Genomic DNA, 7,334 nt, shown 5'->3' on the forward strand with positions numbered 1-7,334 from the left:
GTCATGTGAACATCGACTACATGACACCTCACCATATTTGGTCCTAAGGTAATGCATTCTGGAGTAGCAATTAGATGATGGGTTGCGAGAGTGACAGAAGCTTAAACCCCGGTTTATGCGTTATTCCGTAAGGGACCGATTGGATCCAAAAGTTTAATGCTATGGTTATAATTTATTCTTAATACTTTTCTCGTAGTTGTGGATGCTTGCGGGAGGGTTAATCATAAGTAGGAGGTTTGTTCAACTAAGAATAGCACCTAAGCACCGGTCCACCCACATATCAAATTATCAAAGTACCGAACACGAATTAAACCAACATGATGAAAGTGACTAGATGAAAATCCCATGTACCCTCAAGAATGATTTGCTTATCATAAGAGACCATTTTGGCCTGTCTGTTGCCTCAAAAGGATTGGGCTACCTTGCTGCAATTTTGTTACTACTATCTTTACTTGCTCGTTACAAATTACCTTGCTATCAAACTACTCTGCTACTTTATAATTTCAACACTTGCAGACATTACCTTGCTGAAAACCACTTGTCATTTCCTTCTGCTCCTCGTTGGGTTCGACACACTTACTTATCAAAAAGAGCTACAATTGATCCCCTATACTTGTGTGTCATTAGCCCATGGATATATAGGCTTGTCGTCGATAACCACATGAATGAGTGCACCGTTCGAATAAAACCACTTCATGCATTTGTATGTATATATGGAGGTGATGCGTGCATGTTTGAATACCATGCACAACACTGATGTGGCATGTGCATCGTAAATCGTACAGTCCCCACACAGAGTGAGATTGGTTCATGACGTATCGTGGTACTGCCCACTTGGACTCGGTGGGAGGGATTCATGCGTACACATGCATGTGTGCTCAAACTATATCATGTCAACCTAGAGCATGACCTATATATATACCATAGTACAAACCAAAAAATAATCCCCTCCTAAGTTAAATTAATCTCTCTCATTGTCGAGCAAAGTATGATGGACCAAGAGGGCCCACAAATGGAAAGCATCGATGTCACTGATAACCGCATAAGTGTGTGCCAGAGGACAACCACCATCGCTTTGCATGTGGCCAAACATATGTATGGAGAGGTCTGTGTGGTTGTGATGTTTGAATACCCAAAATGCCCAATTTTGATGTGGCACATGCCTCGAAAACCATAAATCCCCACATAGAGCAGGGTTCATGAAGCGTACTACAAATGTTGGTCCCCTTCCCCCTCTTCGACACATACTATATGCTCCTACCGTAATACAAACCAAAAAGAATCCTCCTTGATGGTGAAATTAATTAACCTCTGCTGATGTAGGTCAAAGGATGCATGCATATGGACGATGACCTCACGGGCCCACAGATGGAAGCGTCACACGTGAGTGTCCTATGATAACCATCGTCTGCATGCATGTGGCCCAAAGAGGTGTTGTGTGATGTTTGAATAGCCAAATGCACAACTTTGATGTGGCACGTGCCTCAGAAACCGAAAAGTCCCGACACTCAGCGAGGTGTGTTCATAGACGCGTACGTAGTATATATGTTGGTTGATACGTCTCCATCGTATCTACTTTTCTAATGCTTTTCCTCTTGTTTTGGACTCTAATTTGCATGATTTGAATGAAACTAACCCGGACTGATGTTATTTTCAGCAGAACTACCATGGTGTTGTTTTTGTGCAGAAATAAAAGTTCTCGGAATGGAACAAAACTTTGCAGGGATTTTTTATATAATAAAAGAGAATTTTTGGAGGCAAGAACCACCGGAGGGGGGGGGGGCACCTGGGTGGGCACAACCCACCAGGGCGCGCCCCCACCAGGCGCGCCCAGGTGGGTTGTCCCCACCTGGTGGCCCCGTAGACCCTGAAACCGACACTATAAAATCCTATTTTTCTAGAAAAATGAGAGAGGAAGAATTATTGTGTTTCACGAGATGGAGTTGTCATCACCTCCTGTTCTTCATCGGGAGGCCAGATCTGGAGTCCGTTTAGGGCTCTGGAGAGGGGGATCTTCGATCTTCATCATGACCAACCCTCCTCCATCGCCAATTCCATGATGCTCTCCACCGGGAGTGAGTAATTCCTTCGTAGGCTCGCTGGTCGGTGAGGAGTTGGATGAGATTCATCATGTAATCGAGTTAGTTTTGTTAGGGCTTGATCCGTAGTATCCACTATGTTCTGAGATTGATGTTGCTATGACTTTTCCATGCTTAATGCTTGTCGCTTTGGGCCTGGGTGCCATGATTTCAGGTCTGATCCGTTTATGTTATCACCATTATATCTATGTTCTAGATCCGATCTTGCAAGTTATAGTCGCCTACTACGTGTTATGATCCGGCAACCCCGGAGTGTAAATAGTCGGGACCACTCCCCGTGATGACCCTAGTTTGAGGAGTTCATGTATTCATCGTGTGTTAATGGTTTGTTCTGGTTCTCTATTAAAAGGAGGCCTTAATATCCCTTAGTTTCCAATAGGACCCCACTGCCACAGAAGGGTAGGACAAAAGATGCCATGCAAGTTCTTTCCTTATGAACTGGAGCTAGTGCCGTATCGCCTTAGGTTATGACTGTCACATGATGAATCTCATCCAACAAATCATCGATCCAATGCTTACGAATTTCTCTTATATTGATCTTGCTAAGTTACTACTGTTGTCGTTACTGTTACACTTGCTACAAAATCACTGCTATCACTATTACCGTTACGATTGCTATTCCCAGTACTACCAAAACTATCATATTACTGTGCTACTGATCACTTTGCTATAGATAATTAATCTCCAGGTGTGACTGAATTGACAACTCAGTTTATAATACTTACAAATATTCTTTGGCTCCCCTTGTGTCGAATCTATAAATTTGGGTTGAATACTCTACCCTCGAAAACTGTTGCGATCCCCTATACTTGTGGGTTATCAAGACCTTTTTTGGCGCCGTTGCCGGGGAGCATAGATGTACTTGTTGAGTCACTTGGGATTATTACCAATTTAACACTATGAAGAATCTAAAGGATTCTAAGACTAAGATTTTCCCTCTAAGACGAGGGGAGGGAAGGAACTGCCATCCAGCTCCGCTTTAGATTCACCTTCTATTATAAGTAAACTTGCAACACCACCACATGCTATTAATCCTGATATGTGGCAAGTTATTAATGATTCTACCTCTGCTATGAATAATACTTATGATGATGCTAGTACCTTGCTTGATGATAATGTGCCACTAGGTGAATTTCTTGATGAAAAAATTGCTAGAGTAAGACAACATGGTATTGTTGAAACTGATGATGAGCTTGAACATGAAAATCTTGAAACACCTATTAGAACTATCCCTCGCAGATACGAATTGCCTAAGGTACCGGAAGGTTATGTTATGGATGAGGAGACAACTAGAGACATTCTTGCTTGTAAGGATAGAGATGATTTGGAAGAATTATTATGCAACTATAGATAAAAAACTTTGAATGCTAAAATGAAATGTGATCCTAAGTTTTCTACTTCACCTATCTTTGTTGATGATAAGGATTATGAATTCTCTATTGACCCAAAGTTAATTACTTTGGTTGAATCTGATCCTTTCCATGGTTATGAAACTGAAACTGTTGTGGAACATCTTACTAAGTTGAATGACATAGCCACCCTTTTTGCTCATGATGAGAATATTTGCTATTTCTACATTCTCAAATTATTTCCGTTCTCAACTAAAGGTGATGCTAAAGCTTGGTACAATGCTCTTGCTCCTGGTTGTGTGCGTAGTCCCCAGGATATGATTTATTACTTCTCTGGAAAAAATTCCTGCTCATAAGAAACAAGCTACCTTATAGGAAATATTTAACTTTGCACAAATTGAAGAAGAGAGTCTCCCACAAGCTTGAGGTAGGCTTCTCCAATTGCTTAATGCTTTGCCTGATCAACCTCTTAAGAAAAATGAAATACTTGACATCTTCTATAATGGACTAACTGATGCTTCTAGGGATTTCCTAGATAGTTGTGCTGGTTGTGTTTTCAGGGAACAAACTATTTTGTCAAGATGAAGAATTATTGAATAACATATTGAGAAATTATGATGATTGGACTCTTCATGAACCACCGCTTAAACCCACTCCAAAGAAGAGGGGTATCTTATATCTCAGTCCTGAAGATATGCAAGAGGCAAAGAAATCTATGAAGGAAAAAGGTATTAAAGCTAAGGATATCAAAAATTTACCTCCTATTGAAGAAATACATGGGCTTGATACACCACCACTGCCTAAGGTGGTAGAGGTAAATTCTCTAATGAAATTCAATGATAATGATAATCCTCACAATATGCACCCTAGCCAATGCCTTTATGAGTTTGAAAATTACATTAGAAAGCAAGACCACTTCAATGCAAATGTTATGAAACAATTGAAATACAATTCTGATATGATTGCTCGCTTGAGTGACTTGTTATTTAGAATTTCAAATGATGTTAGAGGTGTGGGAAAGCATGCTTCTAAGGTTCAAACTCAGTTAGAACAAGTTGCTAAATCTCAAAGAGAGCTGTTAGATGAAATGAGTAATAATATCAATGATCATGCTGATAGAGTAATGACTAGAGGAGGTAGAATGACTCAGGAACCACTTTATCCCGAGGGACACCCAAGAAAAATTGAACAAAACTCTCCAATAATTAACACCGATGCACCTAGTCCTTCTAAAAAGAAAAAGAAAAAGAAAAATGGTAGGACTTTGCATGCCTCTAGTGAACCTGAAGTAGAAAAACCTCCTGTTAATGATAATGAAGTTTCTACCTCTGATGCTGAAACTCAATCTGGTCATGAACACTAACCTTCTGATAATGAAAAAGATAATGATGAGGTTCATGAAAATAATCAAACAAATGATAATTAACTAGACAATGATGTTGCGATAGAACTAGCAGTTGATCTTGATAACCCACAACCTAAGAATAGAAGATATGATAAAAGAGACTTTGTGGCTAGAAAACACGGTAACGAAAGAGAACCATGGGCTCAAAAACCTATGCCTTTTCCACCTACGTCAACTAAAAAGAAAGATGATGAAGAATTTGAACACTTTGCTGAAATGCAGAGGCCAGTTGATACGTCTCCAACGTATCTATAATTTTTGATTGTTCCATGCTGTTTTATTATCAATCTTGGATGTTTTATAATCATTTTATATCATTTTTGGTACTAACCTATTGACATAGTGCCAAGTGCTAGTTGCTATTTTTTCCATGTTTTTTACATCGCAGAAAATCAAAATCAAACGGAGTCCAAATACCATGAAACTTTACGGAGATTTTTTACGGACCAGATGGAAGATATTGGGACCTAGTTGCACCTGGGGGGAGTCCCGAGGAGGGGATAACCCACCAGTGCGCGCCAGGAGGCCCAGGCGTGCCCTGGTGGGTTGTGCCCACCTCGGGTGCCCCCCGGACCACCCGTTTGCTTTATAAATACCCCAATATTACCAAAACCCTAGGGGAGTCGACAAAATATTCATCCAGCCACCGTAGAGTCCAGAACCACCAGATCCAATCTAGACACCATCACAGAGGGGTTCACCACTTCCATTGGTGCCCCTCCGATGATGCGTGAGTAGTTCTTTGTAGACCATCGGGTCCGTAGTTAGTAGCTAGATGGCTTCATCTCTCTCTCTCCCTCTTGATTCTCAATACAATGGTCTCTTGGAAATCCATATGATGTAACTCTTTTGTGGTGTGTTTGTTGGGATCGATGAACTTTGAGTTTATGACTAGATCTATCTTTTTATATCCATGAAAGTATTTGAGTTTCTTTGATCTCTTTTATGCATGACCTCTTATAGCCTCGTATTTCTTCTCCAATATTTGGGTTTTGTTTGTCCAACTTGATCTATTTATCTTGCAATGGGATGAGGTGCCCGGTAGTGGGTTCGATCTTACGGTGCTTGATCCCAGTGACAGAAAGGGAACCGACACGTTTGTATCTTTGCTACCAAGGATAAAACGATGGGGTCTATCTCCATATAGATAGATTTTGTCTACATCATGTCATCATTCTTATTACATTACTCCGTTTTTCCGTGAACTTAATACACTAGATGCATGCTGGATAGTGGTCGATGTGTGGAGTAATAGTAGTAGATGCAGGCAGGAGTCGGTCTACTAATCTTGGACGTGATGCCTATGTAATGATCATTGCCTGGATATCGTCATAATTATTTGAGGTTCTATCAATTGCCCAACAGTAATTTGTTTACCCACTGTTTGCTATCTTTCTCGAGAGAAGCCACTAGTGAAACCTACGGCCCACGAGTCTTCTTTCTCATATATTTGATTGCGATCTACTTTTCTTTTACATTCTTATTCAGATCTATAAAACCTAAAATACAAAAATACTTTGCTGCACTTTATTTTATTTACGATCTATTATTTCAATCTAGTACAAATTTGTGGCATCGTTACCCGAAAGGGATTGACAACCCCTTTAACACGTCGGTTGCGAGGTGTTGTTATTTGTGTGCAGGTGATGTTTACATTGTGTTGCTTGGTTCTCCTACTGGTTCGATAACCTTGGTTTCATCACTGAGGGAAATACCTACCTTCGCTGTGCTACATCATCCCTTCCTCTTTGGGGAAATACCGACGTAGTCCTAGCAGACAGGAGTTTTGTGGCGCTATAGTCAGGGAGCAATCAAAAGGAATTTCTAGCGCCATTGCCAGGGAGGATGAGGGAGTCCTGGATGAGGGGGTCCTCGGGCGTCCGGGCTATGCAACATGGGCCAGACTAATGGGCCGTGAAGATACAAGATAAAATACTTTCTCCCGTGTTCGGATGGGACTCTCCTTTGCATGGAAGGCAAGCTTGCCGTGTGGATATGAATATTCCTTTCTCTGTAAACCGACTATGTACAACCCTAGCCCCCTCTGGTGTCTATATAACCCGGAGGGTTTAGTCTGTAGGGGCAATCATAATCATACATGCTAGACATCTAGGGTTTAGCCATTACGATCTCGTGGTAGATCAACTCTTGTAACCCCTATACTCATCAAAGTTAATCAAGCAGGACATAGGGTATTACCTCCATCAAGAGGGCCCGAACCTGGGTAAAACATCGTGTCCCTTGTCTCCTGTTACCATCGATCCTTAGACGCACGGTTCGGGACCCCCTACCCAAAATTTGCTGGTTTTGACACCGAAATTGATGCTTTCATTGAGAGTTCCTCTGTAGTGTCAACAAAAGGACTGATGGCTCGCCTTGTCATCAATGACATTATCACTTCCGAAGGAACCCTACTTCCAGGGCAAACCCTCCGGCTCGACGACTTCACTATGAGTGCCCGTCTAGCCATTAAGCCAAAGA

Source organism: Triticum aestivum, chromosome 3A, assembly GCF_018294505.1.
Source record: "Triticum aestivum cultivar Chinese Spring chromosome 3A, IWGSC CS RefSeq v2.1, whole genome shotgun sequence".
Lineage (NCBI taxonomy): Eukaryota > Viridiplantae > Streptophyta > Magnoliopsida > Poales > Poaceae > Triticum > Triticum aestivum.